The sequence below is a fragment of the Petaurus breviceps genome, unplaced genomic scaffold, assembly GCF_028583685.1.
Source record: "Petaurus breviceps papuanus isolate PSGF00001 unplaced genomic scaffold, PetGlider_PUasm1.0 224, whole genome shotgun sequence".
Classification (NCBI taxonomy): domain Eukaryota; kingdom Metazoa; phylum Chordata; class Mammalia; order Diprotodontia; family Petauridae; genus Petaurus; species Petaurus breviceps.
The window spans coordinates 8206216-8231329 of record NW_027185887.1 but is presented as its reverse complement, the minus strand read 5'-3'; positions in this window follow the sequence as shown (position 1 = coordinate 8231329).

The following is a 25114-nucleotide window of genomic DNA, read 5'->3' as shown; positions in this document are numbered from 1 at the left end:
GAGAGAGAATTGTAAATTAAAGTCTAATTTTCTCACTTTATTTTTCTTGCTTTTTTTTGGAAATATGGTAATATGGAAATATGTTTTGCATGATTTCACATGTATAATTGATATCATATTGCTTGCCTTCTGACTGGGTGTGGGAGGGGGTAGGAGAGAGAAAGAGAATTTGGAATTCAAAATTTAAGAAGAAAAGAATGTTGAAAATAAATAAATAATAAAGTAATGTTAAAATAAATTCATCCTCTAGTCATAGGTGCAAAAGTTCCCTGGTGTGTTTCTTTGACCATTTTTAAAAAATGATGCGAGTGACCTTTAATATTCAAGTAATGTATCCATTCTGAATTTGTTATGGTACAAGGTGTAAGATATTTGTCTAAACCTAATTTCTACCAGATTCTTCTTCAGTAATCCCAGATATTCTTGTCAAATAATGACTTCTTCCCCAGAGTACCTATTTTGCTGGGGTAATGGATTGCTCCTTGGGTTGAAAACTACAAGAGAGAAAATTAATCTTTGGATATTCTATTTTCATGTTAGCTACTTTATTGTCTTATAGGTTGGTAAGTATACTACAAACTTCCATTGTAGTTGATGAATATTATTTATAGAAATATGGGGGGGCAGCCAGGTAGCACAGAGAGGTAAGAGTACCGGCTCCAGTGTCGGGATGACCTGAAGATCAAATCCCAGGCTCAGACACTTAGCACCCACCCAGAAACACCTGGCCATGTAACCTTGAGCAAGTTACTTAACCCCAATTGCTTTAAAAAAAATTAAAAAAAAGAAATTTGGGACAGGTTTCTTATTCCCATCAAAAGAACAAAAAATGGAAGATGGTGATTTATTTCTAGCCTTAGTGCAAAAGCTCAATAGTGAGAGAAATAACAGACAACAACTTGTCAAGGCTTAGAAAGGGAGAAAGTTTCCATAAGTTCTTTGGTTCCCTATAGCCCACTCAAGAATTAAATAAATTTAGTGAACATTTATCATGTACCTACTGATTATAGGACTCTGTACTACGACCCATGAATATAAAAGTGAAAAAAGACAGCCCTTGTTCCTAAGGGCTTTATAATCTAACATATGTGTGTGTGGTAGGGGAGGGGTGTCACTTAGTTACCATGATATAAGGCAAAATATGTAAAATGCCTCAAAGAGTTTTAGACAAAGAAATTTGAGGTGGGGGAGTGCTGCTTGGGCTAAATGACCCCTGAGGGCCTTTTCAAGGTCAAGATTCTATTTTTTCTATGTTTCTTTGGAAAGATGGTAACTGAGCTGAACCTTGAAGAAAGTGAGGATTTCAACAGGTGGAAATGGTTTAGAAATCTATTCCAGGCATGTGAGACACTGTGAGGAAAGCCATGGAAGTAAGAAAGGGCAGGACAGGAACAGCATGATGAGTAATCCAGTTTGGCTGGAGTGCAGAATACTTGAAGGGGAATCATATGAGATGAAAGCAAGATGTAGGTTGGAATCACATTATTGAGGGACTTTAATGCTAGACTAAGGCCTGTATTGTGTGTCATAGAGAGTGACCTACTGTATATTTTGGGGCAAATGAAACCCATGGAGTAGGAATATTTCTTTGACAATGATGTGAAAGATGGATTGAAGAGAGAAACTAGCAAGTGGATGAACAATTAGGAGGCTATTACAATAATCCAAGTGAAAATCGATAAGAATTTGAACAATTGTGCATGTAATAGGGGTGGAAAGGAAGAGAAATATTGGAGGTAAAATCAATGAGATTTGATCATTGATCAGATAGATGTGAGTAGACAGAGAAGGAAGAATAGATGATAACAAAAGATTTTTGAAGCCTCATACTGGGATGATAGTGAATATCAAAAAAAAAATAGGGAAATTAGGGAGAGGGATAGGTTTTCAAGTAAAATGACAAGCTTCACTTTGGACATTTTGAGTTTTAGGTCATAACATGAAATCCAATTGTAGATCTTTGGTTGGCATTTGAAATATGAGACTAGAGTTTAGGAGAGAAGGCTGGACATATATCAACCAATTATTTAAACATTTTCTATGTGCCAGGCAAGGACTAAGTACTGGAAATATAAATACAAGTAGAAAGATAGTCCCTGCCTTCAAGGAGCTTACATTCTAACAGGAGGGAGGTAACACTTAAAAGGAAGCTAGAAAAGGGAAAGGATGGGGGAGTCAAAAGTACATGGTGGGGCACATCCAGAGTGCAGCCTGGAAAGGAGTCAGATATAAAGGAGTCAGCCTAGGTATATCCTGGGCACTGTCCTTAATGGAGGATCTATCCAATCAGAGAGAGAGGCTGCAAGGACATAGAGTATGTGAATTCCAATGTGAAAATTCCAGGATTGGGCAAGGAAAAAGATGTCCTGAGTGTAGCCTAGAGAGGAATTAGAGTCATCAGCAGGGAGTTGATAAATAAGGCTATAGATGTAGATTAAATTGCCAGGGAAGGTGGTATATATACAGAGAGAAAAGTTGCAGCTGGGACAGAACCTCAGAAGATGATGTCAATTTATGGAGTTGACAAATAAGTAGGAGGAGAACCATTAAAATATGGTATTGTGGAAGCTAAAGGAGGCCAGAGTATCTCTCTTGCTGCATGAATAAAAGTGTTTCTTTTTGTTTTTGCTAGAGAAAAACATTTATTTACCTTCTAATTGGAAATCATTATTATAATCATTATTACTGACCAATATAGGCTTTATAGATCTTATCTATCTTTAAAAAAATGGGAATAAGAAAAAAGATAAACAAATGACAGAGGCTTCTCCCCATCTTCCTCTTCTCCAGCACCCCAAACTTCTCTCTAAAACTGTCCCGATTACTGGTGAAAGCAACTCTTGTCTGCAAAAACAGGCTACTGCATCTCCTCCCCTTATAGACTATTTCCATCAGGTGAGAAGTTCGAACTCAACTTCCCAAGAAATTCCAGAAGTCAATAGAACAGACACTGACTGTTGCTACTGGTAATAATAATCAAAATTATTTTCCTCAATTTTGCATATACCATTTTTCAAATCTACTTTTAATCCCAGACAATGCTTATCTGCTACTTCCCCTGGTGCCAGTCAGTATTTGTATAGCATGAATATGCAAGCTCCCTGTTGTCTGAGGTTCAAATACGTATTTGAATGAAATAATTGAGATTTCCATGTTCAAAGTTAAGATGCTAGAATCTAAAGAGCAGGTGGACTAAATTTGTTTTTGCTGACACCATAAACTATATCATTTACCATAGAGGTACCTTGCGACCCTAGATGAAATAATACTAGTAGCGAGCATTTATATAGTGCTTTAAGGTTTGTAAAGCATTTAACTTGTGTTATCTCATTTGATTCTCACAATAACCCTATGGGATCAGTATTCCTATTTTATAGATAAGTAGACTGAGAGAGAAATTAACTGATTTGCCCAGTCACACAGTGGATTCGTGTGTAAAAGCACTCCACCCACTACGCCACCTAGTTAGCTGCCTCTGATACCAAAGTCTATCTCAAAATCAAAGCCCATACACATTTTGTTAGATTTTTCAGTTGGGTCAAATAGTTCAAGGAGCAGATGGGAATGAAAGATACCAGTATATTCTTGGCCTTGGTCTTTTCAAGTTGGCTATTAAGGGACACACCTGCACTGATCTGGAAGGAGGAATGTAAAAATGTGTGCTAATTCTTGCCAATGTAACCACCCAGTTTCTGGTTTTATCCCTCTCCACCAGCTGCCAGCTTTAGTGGCATCTTCCAAGTGCCTGTCAAAGCACACAGAGCAATTTTCTCAATTTTTATTTCAGTCAAATGGAAGTGACATCATGGACTGACTTCACAGAATCCTCACTGAGCCGAAAAGAGAATTCTTTGAACATTCATGTTGGATATGCATGTTATAAGTAAGGGTTAGTATAGATGGCCTCTCAAGTTCTATTACTTAGATTCTGATTCATTGAAGTAACTGATGTCCTTTATCCCCATTGTCTAGTTTCAATGGCACAACAACTGATGGCCAACAGATAGGCATAGGGGCCCTGGGAATGGTAATACTTCTCCCACCACCAGTCCTTCTTCTGGCCCAGCCACCACAGACATCATTTAGGGAAGCAACTGCATTGAGAAGAGTCCAGTCATCCTCACCAACTGACAATCACGTACCACACACAGGGAAGGCAAGCCAACCTAGCTGAAGCAGAGAGAAATGGCAACATGTGCAAAGCACATCAAATTAACACCATGGCCTTGAACACCATCTCCCCTCAGATCTTAGCGAAGATAGCTCAAGACCCTGAACTCAAGACCTTGGGAATAGCAATGTTTCCATTTTTAGTTGGGTTTCCTTAACCACTGTCCTGGGCAGCAACCTCTTTGGAGTTAGTTTGAAATGATCCTGGAGGTACTACAGCCATATCTGTTGAAGACCCAGAAGAGAAAGTTCTTAGCATCAAAGTCCTTGGTACTGTCAAGTGATTCATCTGATTCTATCTCCTAGCGAGAGATAAACATTTACTTATCTTCTAATTGGAAATAAAGTATTACTGACCAATATAGGCTTTATAGAACTTCCCTATCTTTAAAAAAAACAATAGGAATAAGAAAAAAGATAAACAAAACAAAAGGCAGAGACTTCTCCCCATCTTCCCCTTCTCTAGCATTTTGTCAGTAGAAATGACAATAAAGAAGAGGCATTGCTGTCTGCTTTGTCATTGTGACTAAGGATCATGGAATTTTTCCATATGACTCAAAACTGAAGCCTTATCAATTTATTCACTTCCCTTAGAATGTGAGTTCCTTGAGAGCAAGGATTGTCTTACTTTTATATTTGTATACCCAGTGCTTTGCACATAATAAATTATTAAAAACACAACATATTTATTTGTTCATTTAATGGCAACTTTCTTTCTCACCTGTCCTGTTCTGTGAAATTAGAATTCTTATGAACTGTAAGAACAGATGCCAGAGTGGGGTGGAGGTCAGAGTATGCATTTGGAACATAGACTTTCAAAACATTTGCTCTGGTAGAGATGGGGGTGGGCAGAGAAGGAAAAAGAGAGTGCAATAAGAACATTTCAGTTCTCTGGCTTCCGCTTTCTTTATTCCTTTTGAATTATTCTTGTGGTTTGTCGCTACAAGGATGCTGTATATGGAGTCTACCAAAAGCAGTTTTTTTTTTTCTAAAATAAAAGGCTATGATACAGAAGGCCTGCTTATCTCTTACCTACTTCATTGTTAACTGAACAATCCCTTGTTGCAAGGATGATGGGACTCTGTTAAGATGGACAGCGGTAGACAGTGTAACTTCATTCTCAAATGTTACTGTTACATATCAGTTTATGGCCTCCACCCTGCAATCTGAACAGACCTTTTACTTAAAATTGCTACTTTGGGCAAGCAAAAAAAAATATAGTGTTAGTCATCCAATTTTCTAAGATTATTATAGAGGAAGACAACTTCTGTGTTAAAGCAAACAAAATAGAGAACCCCAAACAGAAGCATTCTATTCTACTGTTTGTCTGTGGGCTCCAGTTGGGCTCCAATTATTTTCATAATAAGATTCTTCAATACCTGTGTTTTACTTAAGGCTAAGACATTTAATAGATTTAAGGGATTGTTGAAAGAAAGCATCCTGCCATTATCACTAGTCATTACTCAGAGATTTAAATTTAGGAGATAGAATCAGCAATGAGAGGAAGACAGACTGCAGATCTCTTCCATGTCTTGACATTTCAATTTTGAGGTTACTTAAATGACTTTGCAGGATTGCCACATATAGAATTAACAGGGATAAATTTCTTAAAATGACTTGCAAAGGTCTTAGTTATATCTCAAAATTTCTTCTACAACAATCAAGCTTTTCAAACTATTATTAGCAAAACACGATTGTCAGACACCGTATCTGACAATAGGTCTTCATTTGTTTCACTGTTTAAAGAATTTCTAAATAGGAATCTAATGCCACTCATCTTCACCCACCATCATCAGGCAAATGATCACTTTGGAAATGTGATGCTGACTACTAAGCATGATAAGAAATGCTGAGCGAGCTCATCTCAGACATCTCATTTGTCACTTCACTGCACTGCTTTGGGACTTCTTCTCCATCATGTCCCATCATTGGGTACCTTCTCCTCTTTCCTCAGTCCCTTCCCCCAACCTTTCATCTTACTTTTCTATATTGTCTTCCCCAATATATTGTAAGTTCATTGAGGGCAGGAACTTAGGAGCCTGGCATATAGTAGGTACTCAAGACTTGTTTATTAGCTATTGTTTATTGAATATTGTAGGATAATGATAAATGAGTTACCAGGTATCTCATCATTCAATATTGTCACTTAATGTTAAATAGGAGTCAGTCCTGTTGATTTACTTAATATTTGCACTGATTAAAAGGGACTGATTCATATTTTTGACAATAAGAACCATTTCCCCAGTTGATAAATGGTCTAAAGATACAAACAGGCAATGCTCAAAGGAAGAAACTCAGTCTATCTATAGTCATGTGAAGAAAAACAAAATTAACTCCAAGTGGCTACTAAATAGAGAAGTACTCATTAAAGAAACTCTGAGTTCAACCTCACACCCTTTAGAGTAGCAAAGGTGACAAAAAAGGAAAATGACAAATGTTGGAGGGACTGTGGGAAAACATACACACCGATGCACATTGGTGGGCCTGTGAATGGGTATGACCATTCTGGAAAGCAGTTTATTATACCTAGTTACTAAACTAAACTGAAATAGTTATACTTAGCCACTAAGCAGGGCATGTCCTTTCTATCAGCTATGCCACAATTAGGCACAAACCCAAAAGACAGAAAAGTCTTATATGTCCAAAAACTTTTGTAGTAGCTCTTTTTGTGGCAGCAAAAAACTGAAAACTAAAGAATTGTCTATCACTCGAGGAATTACTGAATAAGTCAAATGAATGTGATGGACTACTACTGTGCTTTTAAGAAATGAGAAAACAGATGATTTCAAAGAGATATGAAAAGACATACGAATTAATTACAACTTATAGGAGGAGGCTAGGTGGCACAGTGAATAGAGCATAGACCCTGGAGTCAAGAGGACCTGGGTTCAGATCCGGACTCAGACACTTAGAACAAAAACTATCCATGTGACCTTGGGCAAGTCACTTAACCCCAATTTCCCTCCAAAAAAAAGGGGAAAAAAAGAACAACTTATACTATAAGATCAATATTATAAAAAACAATTTTGAAATTTGTATAAACTGATAAAGAATGAAATGAGCAGAACCAGGAGAACAATTTACATAATAGCTACAACATTGTAAAGACAAAACAACTTTGAAAGCTGTAAGAACTATGATCGATGCAATAACCATCCATAATTCCAAAGGACTGATGAAGAAACATGCTTTCCACCTTCTTCTAGAGGAGTATTGGGGTTTAGAGTACAGAATGAGACATATATATGTATATACATATGTATGTATATGCATGTGTATGTGTATAAAATACATAAATATAGAAAACATTTAGTGAAGGAATTTGTTTTGCTTGACTTGGCATAAATTATTGAAAGGAATTTTTTTTCTTCTCTTTTTTTTCGATGGGGTGTGGGATAAAAGGGAGAGAAATAGAGTTCTCTTAATTAAGAACAAGTTTATTTAAATAGAAAGTTAAGTGGGTGCTGCAGATATGGAATACTGCACCTACTTCCTGACAAGGTCGCTGTATTGTTAATTTTATTTAACTGTTTTACTTTGCTACAAGAGAGCTTTCAGGAGTGTGTGTGGGGGAAGTAATCTGTAAATGTTTGTAATGTAAAAAAAAAACATATAATTTGTCTTAAAAAGAAACTTATATTGCATATTGCCAAGATGGTTTTACTGGGATGTGACTGCTGGGCATGCTACAGCTTCTTGGCACTTGTAGTGAGAGTTGGATGATGGGTGGACACCAAAGGTGGAGAAGCAGCCCAGGAAAGAGGTCATCAGTCCTCATGCCAGAGGTGCTAGTCTTCTCTGAACACCCCACAAATGGGTCAGTGTGTCATTGCTATGGTTGGTTCTCGTCTGCACACATCTGGTTACTATATTTTATTGAGGTTATCCAATATATTGGTACTTAGTCTGTTCTGCATTTGCAGTATGATTCTTTGAAAGGTTCACAGAATCCAAAGAACATCACCCTTGCAACTGGCATGATCTGTTTCTTCAGTTCAATGAAATTAAATTTTTAAAAGCTTTCATTAAATGCTTCCCAGATGCAAACCATTAAACATGGAGATGCCAAAACCCAATACAAGGTAAACTAGGTGGATATAGGACTGAGCCTGAAGTTAGGAAAACTTGAGTTAAAATCTGACATCAAGACAACTGAGTGACTCTGTACAAGTCTACCTCAGTTTCCTCATCTGTTAAATGGGGAGAGTAATAGCTCTTATCTCCTGTGGTTGTTGTGCGGATCAAATGAATTAATATTTATAAAGTGCTTAACACAGTACTTGGCAGAGAGTAGGTACTATATAAATACTTATTTCCTTCCCACTAATATTTGATAAGGGCAGAGGAGATTTTCCTAATATGCTCCATTCTGAGGCAAGGCTTCATGATACAGACATCTTTTCAACTTACATTTCCTGGAAGATGGTGAAATCCCATTGGGTCTGCATTTGCTATCAGGAGAAGCTTGTTTATAGGGGTTTAGGGAAACCTCTGACCAGATTTTGTTTTGTTTTGTTTTGCTTTTTTTAGGGGGGAGGGCAATTGGGGTTAAGTGACTGGCTTAAGGTCACAAGGCTAGTTTTTTTTTTGTGTGTGTGTTAAGTGTCTGAGGCCAGCTTTGAACTCAGGTCTTCCTGAACTCCAGGGCCAGTGCCCTATTTATTCACTGTGCCACCTAGCCACCCCCTTTTTGTTTTGTTTTGTTTTTATGAGACTTCAGTCACAGATTTTTGTCTTAGGCAAAGCAACACAAGATTCCAACTTCACCTGAGAATAGATTTTTAAAAATGGAGAAATCAACTAAAAGAAGCAACAGTCCTTCTTCACCCAACATACCTTTTAAAGTAGAACCTTCTGGTCTTCTTACATTTATGACCATAACAAAGAAATAGCCTTATAAAGGTTACACCTTTACTAATTAAAAGATGTTGCCTCCTCTCAGACCTTGATGAAAAAAAAAACTTGAAATGCTCTTCTCTTTACCTTTCCCTCTTAGATTACCAAACTTATTTCTAGACTCAAGTCAACTCCCCCATTCTGTAGGATGTCGCCTCATGTATTGGTGCCTTCCACTGTCAGCTTGCCTTCTATGGCATGTCTACTGTGTTTATATCTAGTTGTTTACATGTTGTATCCCCTTTAAGAATGTAGGTTCCTTGAGGAAAAGAGCTGTTTATACTCTTTTTTTATATCCCAGCAATTAATTCAATGCCTGGTACATATTAAATCACTAATAAATGTTTATTTGTTGATTGATATAGTTGGTTGATTCAATGGAGAATGGATCTGTCAACCTCACCACCACTAATACCAGCCACTGACCAACTGCCATAAGAAGCAGGCAAACCCAAGAGTCATAAGAATAGAAGCCCTCTCCCCACTCTCATCCCTCAGACTAATAAAAAAAAACCCACTTCTAGTTCAGCCTTCATAGCCATTGTCTCCAGAAGCCCTGTCTGTGGAAAATGAACATACTTAGAAACTGCCTACTATCTACCACTCCCAGAGCAGGTAAGATAGTTTAGCTGATTCAGCGGGCTATCATAATGAAGAGAAAGGAGGCAGCATGTACCAGTCAAGTCAAACCACGACTACCACCTGAAACACAACCTCTTCTTAGCCCTGGATGAAGACAGCCTAGGACCCTGAGCCCAATAGTACAAGGAATAGCTATACCACAGCCTTCCGCCTTCCAAAAAACACTGACATAAATCTACTTGCCTTGCTTCATAGCCTGGTCTTCAAAGCTATCATCTAAAAGCAGTAAGTCCTGTAGAGAATGGTCCCACTATCTTCACCACAACCAACAACTGTTGACCAAGTATGACCAATGGGGTGGGCAATCCAGCCTAGATGAAGCATTGAGGTATGCTGAGAAAGAGACAGGATATGTGCCAGGGAAGTGAAACCACCACTACCACTTCCCCTCAGATCTGAATAGACATCCAAGACACTGAGCCCAAGAGCCCTGGGAAAAGGGGTACCCTAGCACAATCTGACTCCTTCCTGTAACCCTCATCCAGAATTCAACCTCATAGAGATATGTCCTCGTGACTTTCTCTGCAGGTGATTCAATCTTTGCTTCTTTAGCAGCCTCGACTACTTAAGACAGGGAAGAAAGGCGATGTTCTTGCCAACAAAGTCTCTGGCATTATCAAGTTGTTCACCATAAGAGATATGGTTTTGATTCAGTAGGAATACCATTTCATAGTATTTTAAAATTTTAATTAAAATTTTTTTGTTGTATTTTGACCTTATCTTGTTTAATGGTGTACAGAGGTGGGGAAGCTGCAACCTCAAGGCCACATGGTGCCCTCTAGGTCCTCAAGTGGTACCCTTTGACTAAATCCAAACTTCATAGAACAAATCCCCTTAATAAAAGGATTTGTTCTGTAAAACTTGGACTCAGTCAAAAGGCCACACCCAAGGACCTAGATGGCCACATGTGGACACCTTGAGGCCACAGGTTCTTCACCCCTAGGTAAGATATTGGTCTATACCCAATTTATGCCAGACTGCTTTCCAGTTCTCCCAACATTTTTTTAACCTAATATTGAATTCTTATTTTTTAAGCTTATATCTTTACATTTATCAAACACAAGGTCACAATTAACATTTACTCCTGTGTATTGTGTGTCCCCTCTGTTCCATTAATCTATCTATTTCCTAATCAATACCAGTTAGTTTTGATAATTACTGTTTTATAATATAGTTTAAGACCTGGTACTGCTAAACCTCCTTCTCTTACATTTTTTTCAATAATTCTTTTGATATTATTGGCCTTTTGTTCTTCCAAATGAATCTTGTTCTTAATTTTTCTAGCTCCAAAAAATTTTGGGGGGGTAATCTAATTAGGATGGCATTGAATAAGTAGATTAGTTTAAGTTGAATTGTCATTTTTATTATATTGGCTCTGCCAAACCATGAATAATTAATATTTTCCCAATTATTTAAATCTAATTTTATTTGTATAAAAAGTATTTTATAATTATGTTCATGTAGTTCCTGGGTTTGTTTTGGCAGGTATACTACTGGATATTTAATGCTGTCTATGGTTATTTTAAATGCTGTCTCATCTCTTCTTGCAGGGTTTATGCTTTATGTGGTTTACTTTCTGTTCTCCTACCTTGCTAAAATTATTAATTATTTCAGCTAACTTTTTAGATGTGTATCAAGGATTTTGTTAATGTATCATTATATTGTCTGCAATAAAGGGCTAGTGTTGGTACCTCTTTGCCCATCCTAATGCTTTCAATTATTTTTCTTCTTTTATTTCTATTGCTAACCTGTTTAATACAATATTAAATAGTATTGGTGATAATGAGCATCCTTGTTTCACTTCTGACCTTATTGGGAAAGCTTCTAACTTATCCCTCTTATAAATAATGTTTGCTGATGATTTTAGGTCAATGTTTCTTATCATTTTAAGGAAAAATCCAGTTACACCTATGCTTCCAAGTGTTTTTAATAAGAATGTTGTATTTTCTCAAAAGTTTTTTTCTGCATCTATTGATATAATCATAGGATTTTTGTCACTTTTGTTATTAATATAATCAATTCTTAGTTGCAAATTCAGCTCTTTTGCTCTTCAGAACATCATGTTACATGCCCTTTTTTTTTTTAAAAGCAATCGGGGTTAAGTAACTTGCTCAAGGTTACACAGCCAGTTATTTCTGGGTGTGGTGCTGAGTATCTGAGCCCGGATTTGATCCAGGTCATCCCCGACACTGGAGCCAGTGCTCTTACTCGCTGAGCCACCTAGCCTCCCCTAAGCAATTGGGGTTAAGTAACTTGCTCAAGGTTACACGACCAGGTGTTTCTGGGTGGGTGCTAAGTGTCTGAGCCCGGGATTCGATCTCCAGGTCTTCTCAACACTGGAGCCGGTGCTCTTACTCGCTGTGCTACCTGGCCACCCCATGCCCTTTTTTTTAAATGTAGAGCTGCTGAATCTTGTGTTATTCTGACTATAGCTCCACAGCATTTATTTATTTATTTATTTATTCGTTCGTTCGTTCGTTCATTCATTCATTCATTCATTCATTCATTCATTCATTTATTTATTTATTTATTCATTCATTCATTCATTCATTCATTGATTAAAAGCAATCAGGGTTAAGTAACTTGCTCAAAGTTACACGGCCAGTTATTTTTTTTGTGTGTGGGTGCTGAGTATCTGAGGCCAGAACCAATCCCACGTCTCCCGACTCTGGGGCCAGTGCTCTTACTCACTGTCCACCTGGCCGCCCCAAACTCTACAATATTTAAATTGTTTCTAGTTGCTTGCAGTATTTTCTCCTTGACCTTCAAAACTTAGTTATAATGTTCCTATGAGTTTTCATCTTGGGATCTCTTTCAGGTGGTTGCTGAATTTTTTCAATTTATATTTTACTTTCTAGCTTTAAAACTCCAGGGCAATTTTCCTTAATAATTTCTTAAATATAGTGTCTAGATTTTTTTTAATCATAACTTTCAGATAGTCCAACAATTCTTTTTTTAAAATAGTATTTTATTTTTTTCCCCAATTGAATGTCAAGACAATTTTTAGCATTAATTTTTACAAGATTTTCCTCCTTCCTTCCCTTCCTTTCCTCCCCTCCCCTGAAAATGGTAAGCAATTTGATACAGGTTATATGTGAGAAGTAGTGCAAAGCATGTTTCCCTATTAGTCATAGTTGTGGAAGAAGAAATAGATCAAAAGCAAAAGAAATCACAAAAAAAGAATAAAATAAGTGAAAAAATATGCTATGATGTGCATTTATAGTCCATCAATTCTTTATCTGGATGTAGATAGCATTTTTCTTCATGAGTCCTTTGTACTTGTGTTGAGTCCTTTGATCATTGTGTTGCTGAGAAGAGTTGAGTCATTCATAGCTGATCATCACAAAATGTTGCTGATACTGTGTACACTGTTTTCCTGATACTGTGTACAATATTTTACTGATTCTTCTCATTTCACTTTGCATTAGTTCATACAAGTCTTTCCAGGTTTTTTCAGAAATCTTCCTGTTCATCATTTCTTATTGCTGGATAGTATTCCATTACATTCATATACCCCAGCTTATTCAGTCATTCCCCAATTGATGGGTATCCCCTCAATTTCCAATATTTTACTACCACTAAAAGGGCTAAAATTATATTTTTGCACATGTAGGTCCTTTTCCCTTTTTTATGATCTCTTTGGGATATAGATCTAGTAGTGTTATTACAGCATCAAAGGGTATGCACGATTTGGTTGCCTTTTAGAAATAGTTCCAAATTGCTCTCCAGAATTATTTGGAACAGTTCACAACTTCACCAACAGTGCATTAGTGTCCCAGTTTTCCAACATCGTCTCCAACATTTATCACTTTCCTTTTTTGGTCTTATTAGTCAATATGATAGGTGTGAGGAAGTACCTCAGAGTTGTTTTATTTGCATTTCTCTTCATATACCTATAGATAGCTTTGATTTCTTCATTTGAAAACTGCCTGTTCATATTCTTTTATCATTTATCAATTGAGGAATATCTTGTATTCTTTTAAGTTTGACTCAGTTTTCAATTTATTTGAGAAATGAGACCTTTATCAGAGACACTTTCTGTAAAGACTGTTTCCTGTCTTTCTGCTTTTCTTCTACTCTAGGTTGCATTAGTTTTATTGGAACAAAAGCTTTTTAACTTAATATAATAAAAAAGATCTATTTTATATTTTGTAATACTTTCAATCTCTTATTTGGTCATGAATTCTTCCCCTCCCCATAAATCTGACAGGTAGACTATTCCTTATTCTTCTAATTTGCTTATGGTGTCACCCTTTATATCTAAATCATGCACCCATTTTACCTTGGTGTGAGATGTTGGTCTACACCTAGTTTGTGACCTATCATTGTCCAGTTTTCCCAATCATTTTTGTCAAATAGTGAGTTCTTATTCCAAAAGCTGAGGTCTTTGGATTTATCAGACATTAGGTTACTATGGTCCTTGATGCAACAATTCTTATATTGTCTCTCCTCGATCTGTTTTCTAGGTTAGTTGTTTTTTCTAATGAGATGTAACAAACTTTCTTCTATTTTCATTCTTTTGATTTTATTATTTCTTGTTGTCTTATGAAGCCATTAGCTTCCCCTTGCCCAATTCTAATTGTTTTTTTTTTATTTTTCTTTTTTAAGCAATCGGGGTTAAGTAACTTACTCAAGGTTACATGGCCAGGTGTTTCTGGGTGGGTGCTAAGTGTCTGAGCCTGGGATTCGATTCCCAGGTCATCCCAACACTGGAGCCGGTGCTCTTACTTGCTGTACTACCTGGCCGCCCCCCAATTCTAATTGTTAAGGAATTTTTTTCTTCTGTAAGTTTTTGGTTCTCTTTTTCTAATTTGTTGACTTTCTTTTCATAAGTTTCTTGGTTTTCTTGCATTGCTTTTATTTTTTCCCCTAATTTCCCCTCAATTTCTCTTATTTGATTTTTAAAGTCCTTTTAAAACTCTTCCAAGAGCTCTTTTGAGGCTTGTGACTATTTTACATTTTTCTTTGAAGTTTTAGAAGTGCCAGTTTTGAGTGAACCCTGATCTTCTCTATCATCATAGTAGCTATCTATGTGTGGATTCTTTCTCTTTTTGCATACTCATTTTTTAGCTGCCTATTTCTTGATAACTTTATGTTAGGTGTTGGACTCTAGTACTGAGGTGTGGGGGATGTCTCAAGCTTTAGGTTTTTCATGTTGTTGTTTTCTGTGTTCTATCTAGGAGCTTGACCAAAGGCACTCTTCTGGGCCCCCAGAAATGCAGTCACCATAAACCTTCTTACTCCCTGCAATCCCTCCAGCAGATGCAAGCTTCAGTTCTCCCCTCTGCCCTGGATAAAAAACCAGGGACTCTGCTCTCCTGTAAATGACTACAGCCAGTAGGGCACCCACCATGCTGCTATTGCACTCACTAACATGTGCTAGTTACTCCTCACCCACAGCCACAGCTTGGGACTGTCTGGTCAGCACACCTGAGCCCCACTTAGAGCACCAGCCAATGGAAGGCCCTGCAATCTTCCCCTATCAACCCAACCCCGAGTCTCTCCCTGGCACAAAAGTTCCTGAAGCTGAGGCTGCTTCCTATATAACTGTTCTTAGGGCTTGTTGTTTGTTGATTCTGCTGCCTGGAGGTATCTGGACTTCAATCAGACCAGACTACCACCTGGGGAAGTCATATCTTTCCTAATGCTCTCCCAAGTTGTTTTAGGTTGGACAATTTTTAATCATTTCCACCACTCTAAAGCTCACTTTAAGGAATTATTTTAAATTATTTGGAATGGGAGAGCCAAGTAATTTCCTGCCACATTTTGCCATCTTCCCAAAATCCTTATAAGCATCTTTAAGATATTTCACATTTTATTTTTCCCAGTAATATGTAAAAAAGTTTTAAACTTTTTTTTAAATTTTGAATTCCAAATGCTCTTTCTCCCTTCCCTCCCCCACCTTGAGAAGACAAGCAATTTGATATAGGTTACACATGCAGTCATGCAAAACATATAGGAATAACATTAAGGGAAATGCAATACCATCTGCTTTGCTCCTATACTCTAAAGAACACTTTGTCTTTGTTTTGGGGTTGCTCGTTTGCTTATCTATGAACATTTATTGAACTCCTAGCAAGCAACAACATGTGGTACTGGGAAGCCACTTTGAATACAAATGAGAGGAGGAAAGGGGACAGAGGAGGCTTTCTGCAAAGATGCATACTGAGTTGATCTCTTGTCCTATGGCACCAAACATGCCCCATAGGTCTTTTCCATCTGACTTGTCCCTGATATCTTCAATATGTCTAGTACTCCTCTTTTGGAATTTCCATTCCCTAGGAGCCATAACTACTTTGTTTTTATTTTGTATCACTGGTACTTTGCATGTAGTAAGTTCTTCACAGATACTTTTTTCACTCATTCATTCACACCTGACAAAGGAAGAAATGTTATGGATGGGTGTTGTAATGTAATGCAAAGGCAACTTCCCAAGGTTCAAAATACCAGCATAGGTGCTCTCCATTTTATTCAGTGACAAATTAAGAACAGAGAGAATCAACATATAGCATCACTCAAAATACAGCATTTACCAAGTGTGATTTAATCAAGTACTACCCCATCCCTGGACATTACATTCATTTAGTCCATCACAAAGTCCCTGTTCTCAAATGGAGATTAGTTTCCAATCATAAGTAAAGTACATTCATTTGTTCAATCACAGAGCACAAAAAGGTCAAAAGTTCCCCACCCTTGGATCACAACTGAATCTACCCCAGAGTTACAACAAGCTTAAGCACAGCATTTAATACTCAAATGGAGGTATTTTCTTCATCTTGACAGGAGGCAAGTTCTCAGCAATCTTTGTTCCTGGGGAGACAAAGCTTAGCAAGGACACAAGATACATTGCCAGTGTCTTCATTAATTCATTCTCTCTCTGTAGAACAGTCCTAGGACCCCTGCAAACATTAGCAAAACCCCCTTCCAGGATATTTAAACATAGAACAAGAAAATCCTTCTTCAGGGCTTTTAAACCAACAGCAAGGTTCCAAAGACCTCTGCAACAACAGGACTGTCCTTCACCAGTGGACAGATCTGGCAAAACAACATCAAAACAGAAGACAAAGTACCAGCATAACAGCCATGTCTCCTCAGTCCTTGGCAGCTCTCAAAAGTCCTGGGCAATTCAAAGTGGCCCTCAGCAATCCTCTCAGTCTCTCTCTGCCTCCAAGATGTTGCTTCCAAAAAGTTCTTCTGCCTCTCTCTTTTCTTGTGTCTCTCTAAATTTACATCACCAGCTCCTCCCAGTTCAGCCCTCTCTTTTCATGTCAACAAGTCCATTCCACAAGTGGGATTCACAGGCTCTGGGTTTTAACACAATCAAACCAAAAACCAAGCCAATACAGAGGGATCTTTAAATTAAATTACTATTACATTCCACCCCCCCAGGATCCTTGGCCTTACATCTCAATCTAAATGGCCATGGATCCTGGAACAAATAGAGGCACTATGCTTTGTAATCCTACTGACTACACCATAATGTAAGGTAATGCCAAGTAAAGGCAACTTCCCATCCCACAAGTGGGATTCACAAGCTTTGGGTTTTAACACAATCAAACCAAAAACCAAGCCATACAGGGGGATCTTTAAATTCAGTTACTATTACAGGTGTTGGGAGATGCTTAGATAAAATGATAGTGGTCTTTATTCTCTTTGAGCTCCTGTTGTTTGTGTCTCTTTGCCTTTGCTAAACTATAATTGGTCATGATTCCTCAAGTGAAGTTTTCCCAGAGTAGTTTTTGTAGCACTAATGGGACTGCCATATTGAAAATGTGCTTATCCCTAGTCTGGTAATGATAGAGCAAACTCCCTTTTGAATCCAGGCAGCTGTAGGATGTTCCTAGCACGTGCCTTCATCAGTGCTTCTATAGTTGCATATGATGCTGTGTGTGTGTGTGTGTGTGTGTGTGTGTGTGTGTGTGTGAGGTGGCATTGCTCCAGGTGGGAGAGTAAAACAAAGTGACCATGTGTTGGGCCAAGTTGAGAACTGGGTCAATAACTTGGGGTTCTATGTAGGTAGAACCAAGAGGAAGTTGGGGTGCAGTTATAGACAAGAGAGGTCTATGACTCATCACCAGGGAAATGTGCTGGGATTTAGGAGAGGAGGGAATCAACAATAAGGAGAAATAAGATGCAAAAGGAGCTTTGTATGGCCAGTGTGTGGTTATGGTTTGCTCACTGGGATCTATATAGACAGAGGGCTGCTCTTATGCTCATTTACTTTTTGAGGCCATCTAAATCTCTGGAATTGCCCCACATATGTTATAACTTCAGGGTCTCTATATCATGACACTGACTATGGACCCTCCCTGGCCTTAAGGGCAGAGCTGGCTCAAATGTCATAGTAGAAAAGCATATACCTGATCAGGAGTATTTAGGGTGTAGGCAAATCCTCCGGTGTTTGTTGGGCTCATTGTATTCCCAATTTACTAATTACCACAGATGTTCCCACTATTGTTGGTAATTTGGCACTTCCTTGAATACTAATTCTTCCTGTATGTTGTAGTTATAGGTGATTAGAGGCCTGGAGAGTGGAGATCTGGGTCTCTAAGTGTCTTTCTGAGCAATGACTGTTAGAAAACCAAATGGAACTACCAGAGATTGAGGAATTTTCAGTCATAAGTCTATTAGAAGTTTGGTATTTAATTTTCAAAAACCACTTTTATTCTAGATCAGGTTGGGAGGGAGGCAGGGTAGGATAGGACATGGTAGGTGGAACTCCTGTCTCTAGTCCCAGCTACCTTTGGGTGACTCTCTCTCCTAGGCCTTAGTGGGTTCAAGACTTTGACAACTTGGCATCAGGATTTGGGAGACTCACTCCCAAAGGGAGAAATGCATCTAATTATTGATTATATTTTTGCTCAGGGTTGTGGTTGTTCAGAATCTGGACCAACATGATTATTTGGTTATTGCTCATCTCAGTCTTCTTTGTCTGCAACTTCTCAGCAGACCTTTGTGATCATGGATTTTGGACAGGCAGCATCCTACTGCATCCTCTGTCATTTGTACATTACCACTTCTAGGCATAGACTTGCTGGAATTGGACTGGAGAGTAGACTTCTCTGAGATGCTCTGGGGTCAGGGTGTCTACTCAAAGGTGGTTTGCCAGTTAGTGCATCACTAGTTCTTGTGTGGCACTTGTTTCCTCCAGTTTGGAGGAGTAGTTGCCTTTGTCTACACTGGGTGTCTCCAGGTAACTGGCTCCCCTGGAGCTGTTTCCTGAAGTTGTCTCTTTCCTCTTGGAGAGGGCATCTTCTTCATTAATAGGTCTGAGTATGCCTCCCTGTCAATATTATTCTTTCTGACTCACCACTGCTGTCTTCTTTCCTCCATGTCTCTTGTGGGGTAGGTATCCTTTTTCTTCCTTTGAGGGCTTTTTCTCCTTATTCTTCTTATTTCTCCTGCCTTCTTCATCTATGCTTTTGGAATCATCTCCTCATATTAGACCTCTCCTTCCTTATTTGCTTGCTTGCTTGCTTCTTCCTTCCTCTTCCTTTTTCCTTCTTCCTTTAACTTATTTCTTCTACCCCCTTTCTCTTGGAGGGACTGCTTTTGCCTTGATCTTAGAAGCCCTCTCCTCTTCCTTCCCACTGGCATTTCTATCATCTGAACTCATCTCCAGGTCATTTTCCAAGTAACAGATCTAAGCTCATTGGTTCTTCCTTCTCTTTATGCAGGGTGTGCTCTTATCCTGGTCCTTCAGCTGCCACTACTACATGATGCTGAAGTGGTTCAGTACCTTGTTCTTCCTTTCCCCCTTTCCCTTTGCCTTTTCTAATGTGAACATTCCTGCCAAGTCAAAAGAGTTAAGTTGTACCAGTTGTGTTCAGAGTAGGCTTCAAAGATCTCATCTGAACCCTGGGTAGAAAATACAGTATAAAGGAAGGAAGAAATAAGCATTTAAGTACCTACTATGTACAAGGTACTGTGCTAAGCACTTTACAAATCTTATCTGATTTGATACAACAATCCTGAGAGGTAAATACTATTATGATCCCTATTTTATAGCAAAGGAAACTAAGGCAAATGGAGGTAAAGTGACTTGCCCAGAATCATATAGCTAGTAAGTGTCTCAGGCTAGATTTGAGTTCTGGTCTTGAAGACTCCAGATACAGCACTCTTAACTTGTGTCTACCTAGGAGAATGTCTTTTGAATCACACCACCTTTTATAAACCCTTAAAACTTCTGAATGTTTTGCTAGTGATTTTGAATAGCCAGGGCTCATGATCAGCCTTGAATGCCATGAGGATGACATCATACTTACTACTTCTTGACTCATTCCAAAACTTCTGATCAGACTCCCTGCTAGCATGAGATCCCTTCATCAACCCTTCTTCCAGATAGAGTTTCTTGTTGCTTAGGTCCCATTCCATCTTGGCTTGGGGCCAGCTGGTGAAGTTGACTTTGTCAACTGTGTTGAAAGCATGATATTATACTTCTTAAGAGTGCTCTTGGGGACCTTAACAACATATGCAGTCACAGTCTAGCTTCTGGTACCCAGGGACATCATGGTCAGAACTGGAGCAATGCTGGGGGTTGGATAAAGAGAGGAGTGATTCATAGCCCTGCACTGCCAACATAACACAGCACTGCTCCACTCCCACCCCCTTCTTCCTCTTCTCTGGCTACGGCTCTCTGCTAGCACCATTGAGTGTAGCTGAGATTGTCTTTGCTGCTGTTCAGTTGTTACTGTTGTCTCCTATATTTCATAACCCTATCTGGAGTTTTCTTGGCAAAGATACTGAAGTGGTTTGCCATTTCCTCTTCCAGATCGTATTACAGAAGAGGAAACCAAAGCAAATAGGGATAAGTGACTTGCCCAGGGTCACACAGCTAGTAAATGCCTGAGGCCAGATTTGAACTCCTACTATTTCACCTAGCTGCCCTAAAATATTTGTTTTACTGGCACTAGCCTTATTTCCCAGGAGAGTCAAGTGGAACGTAAAGTTCAAATCAACAGCCATACTTTTTCTCTGACATACAGAAATTCATTCACCAAATGTCTATATCTTACTGGTAATTGGCCTTAGTGGGATTCCATAACTCATCTCCAAGGGGTTTACCCATCTTTATGTGGCTTTTGTCTAGATTTTTTGATACTAAGGGTGCCAATGGAGCATGCCCACTATTCACTGGATATCCATTGCTCTCACTAATGACTGATCCATGTACTTTTCTGGTCATATATCTCTGGTGATATTCTTTACTTGACTTTTTTCTATTCAATTCTTTGTTGATAAGCAGCATACTTACACTCACCACATCCTTATCTGTCACCCATTAGGTGACTAATAATTTTAATTCTTTGATAAGAGTATTGCTCCATGACATTACTTTAATAGCTTCATTTATTATGTGTGTGCCAGGCATTGTGCTAAATTCTGAGAGTACATATAACAGAAAGAACAGCAATTCCCAATCTCAAGGAATTTATAATCTAATGGGAGAAGTAGATACACAAAAAGAAAATGAAAAGAAGGGGAGCAACCACTAGAGGGTATCTGATGCAGGGGCATGATGTCTGTGGAGTCAAAATCAAGCAGAATAGTTGGCAGAAAATGAAGTGTTTAGTTGGAAAGTTCTGATCTGTCTATAAAAGGGAGAGAGAGCTGAGGGTGCTAAGTAGGTACTCAGTATCAAAGAAGTCTATTGTCCAGATTATGATCTGCAATCATGTAGACAACTAATAGTTGGGCCATTGAAGCAAACATCTTGGACAGATTCTGCAGAAGTCTCCACAATAATGAGATTTCAGGTGATAAGTTTCTCCTGGGGATGCCATGATGTTCTTGGAGTTCAAAACCAAGCAGAGGGGTTAATGGAAGATTATCCTTGACCTCAAGGATATTGAATATTGAAAAAATGTGTCTTTACTTTAAGGAGAATCTTAGGATCATTTAAAGCACTGTATACTTTTGCTTATGTGTAACAAAGGTGAAAGGTGAAAACACACTAGTGCCTTCTTCTGGAGGCTTTATGATCAGGCAACTTCCAAAGGCACTATAAATAAGCCTCTTGTTGAATGGCATCCTTGAACAGAGGTTGTTTGATCGCTAGGTCCCAGCGAGGGAGGAGCTGTGCCAAACAATGGCTACTACTTAAATTGAGTTACAATCTAAAAGGAGTGACTTTGCTCTTTCATATGCTCTCTTCCATTCTGTTGAGTGTATAGGGAGTCTTTGAGCTCTCTCAGGCTTCTAACCAGGAATGAAGGGTGAGTTCTCTTTCCCTTCCCTACCAGTAGCTATGGTATCTATAAATGCATGTGAGCAAGGGTACATGTTTACCTGAATTTGGACACCAAGTCCCTGGCTGCCTCTTATGCTTCCTGCCCCTTTCTCTGAGCATAGATGGTCAAACAGCAACCCCAAGATGGGCATTTCTATCCTTGGGGACAACCTCGTGAGCTCAGAAAATCAGGAGATTCTGAATTGAGATCCAGGTTTGTCCAGTGGGAGGTAATCTCCACAACAACTTGTTTTTTAAAATATTTTTTCCAATTACATGTAAAAACAATTTTAGCATTCATTTGAAGTTTAAGTTCCAAACTCTCTGTACCTCCTCATCTTCCCCCCTCCCAGAGAGAGCAAGCGATTTGATATAGATTATACTTGTGAAGTCATGCAAAATATATTTCCATATTAGTCATGTTGTGGAGGAAAACACAGACCAAAAAAATATCCAGGAAAAATAAGGCTTAAAAAAAGCTCTCTTCCATCTGCATTCAAACTACATCAAATCTTTCTCTGGAAATGGATAACATTTTCATCATAAGTCTTTCAGAATTGTGTTAGATCATTGTACTCCTAAGAATTGTTAAGTCATTCATAGTTGATCACAATACAATATCGCTGTTACTGTGTACAATGCTTTCCTGGTTCTGCACATCAGTTAATACGAGTCTTTCTTGGTTTTTTTGAAAGCATGTTCCTCATCATTTCTTATAGCACAATAGTATTCTGTCACAATCATATACCACAATTTGAATAGGTATTTCCCAACTGATGGGCATCCCCTCAATTTCCCAATTCTTTCCACTACAAAAAAAGCTCCTATAAATATTTTTTGTACAAATTGGTTCTTTCCCTTTTCCACAACAACTTCTTGAAAGGGCTGACCACCTCTAGTAGCATAAGCCAAAACCATGTCCAGACTTTCCAGGAGATATGAACTTTGATTGAGCTGCATGAATAGAAGTAAAGGCTTCTTCACTTGTGAAATGTTTGTTGCACAAAGACCCACAAAGTGTTTCAAATTCTAAATCATCAACCTCCTAAGCATATATAACAGGAATATTGACTTACTGTTTTATATTTTAACTATTTGTCAACATAAATTTATCAGTATTTTGTGTTTTAAAAAATTGGGAGAGGGAGGAGTGGAGGAAATAAACAACTCTGCTATACCTTATCTACTTTGCATATTAAATACTCCTAGAAGGGACCTTCTTAATCACTTTCAGGAAAATTGTAGACATGAGCCAAACCTAAGCTTTAAGAGATTTTCCCCCAACTCTGGGGTTGGGGCTTAATGATCCACAGAATATAAGAAGAGCCTGACTCCTCTTCATGAGACCAGGCTCCCCTAAGGAAATAACCTGATCTATATAACCTTAGAACTGGGGCACCTTGTGGGATCTCTGGGTCACATATGTTGTTATAAAAACTATTACTTCTACTCTATTCTATTCTGAACTCAGTTCATTATCCTTTTGCAGATTCAGTCCAAGATGTTTGCATCAATGTTCCAACTTTTGGCTGTCTATATGATTGCATATCATAATCTGGACAATAGACATTATTTGTCCACTTGTTTTTTCCCATGTGGATAGTTACACTGAACTCTTTTGAATTATAGATATCACTTAGGAGGATTTGCAATATTCCAAAGCTTGGTGTAATTGGCTCAGTAGCAGTTGTCAACAAGAGCATATGGAGGATCTACCCATCTATAGCAGAGATTCTTAACCATTTTCTATGTCATGGGCTCCTTCTGAAGTCTGATGAAGCCTATGAACCCCTTCTCAGAATAATTTTTAGAATGAATAAAATACAAAAGATCACAAAGGAAACCAATTAAATTGAAATACAGTTATTAATATATGTTTTTGAAAAGGTTCATGAACCTTAGGTTAAGAGCCTTTAATCTACAGGATTTCATTTGAATTCTGTGCTGGACATTCTCCTTGACAAAGTTGAACCCTTCTGGCAAGTATAATTCACCCTGTTTTATGTTTCATTTGATATTAATAATCTGAGGATCAAAATTCTCTTTGTTGCTTTAGTTGCTATGTCTTTAAAGGAGTTCTATATGAGCATAGCATATACACAGAAGACACTTCATTAGAAGAGAGTTGAAATGAATGGTTTTTTTCTTTGCAAATCAAATATTTTTCCAAAAGCAAATTCTTTTAAGAAATTATTTACAAGCAATAAGCAGAGAGGGACCTTGCATTTGCCACACCTTTCAGTCAACGGTATGTCTGTACATAGAGATGTGGTTGCTTCCTGATTACCGTTTGTCAAAGCCTTCCTGTTCCATTTTCTGACTTTTATCAAGAAGATTTTAAAGACCTGTGTCATTTATTTTATGAATATTTTATAGAGGTGGGAAAGTAGGCATATAGGTTAATAGTTTTTTTTTTGTTTTTTTGTTTTTGGAGGGGGGAGGGCAGGGCAATTGGGGTTAAATGACTTGCCCAAGGTCACATGGCTAGTTAAGTGTTAAGTGTCTGAGGTTGGATTTGGACTCAGGTCCTCCTGACTCCAGGGCCGGTGTTCTATTCATTGTGCCACCTAGCCATGCCAGGTTAGTAGTTTTTGATATTTTATCTATGCCTTTTTGTGATATTATTATAGAATTTCCTCAATTTTTATAAGTTTCTACAATGTCATATGATATAAATAAGTTGTTAAGAGTTGGCATGGGAGAAGACAGAATTCATGTCACATCAGAATAAAACCAGTGGGGATCATCAATCACTCATGGAGTGAGCCAATGAAAACCCTTTCCAACATACACAACTTGTGATTATATATATACACAGGGTGTCCCAAAGGTCTTACTGCAGTTTTAATGTCTAAAAGCTTTTTAGGCTTTGAAAGCTATTATAGCTTAAAACTTTTAAATTCTAAATATCAGTCTATTAAAATAGCTTAAAGTTCTTTAAGCTAATAGAGCTTAAAACTGAACTAAGACTTTCAGGACACTCTGCATATCTCTCCCACACCACTTCATCCTTCACTTAGTTGCCAAAATGATCTTGCTCATGTACAGGTCTGAGCATGGAACCTCCCTTCCCCTATATTCAATAAATTCTAGTGACTCAGAGGGGCGGCTAGGTGGTGCAGTGAGTAGAGCACCAGCCCTGGAGTCAGGAGGACCTGAGTTCAAATCTGGCCTCAG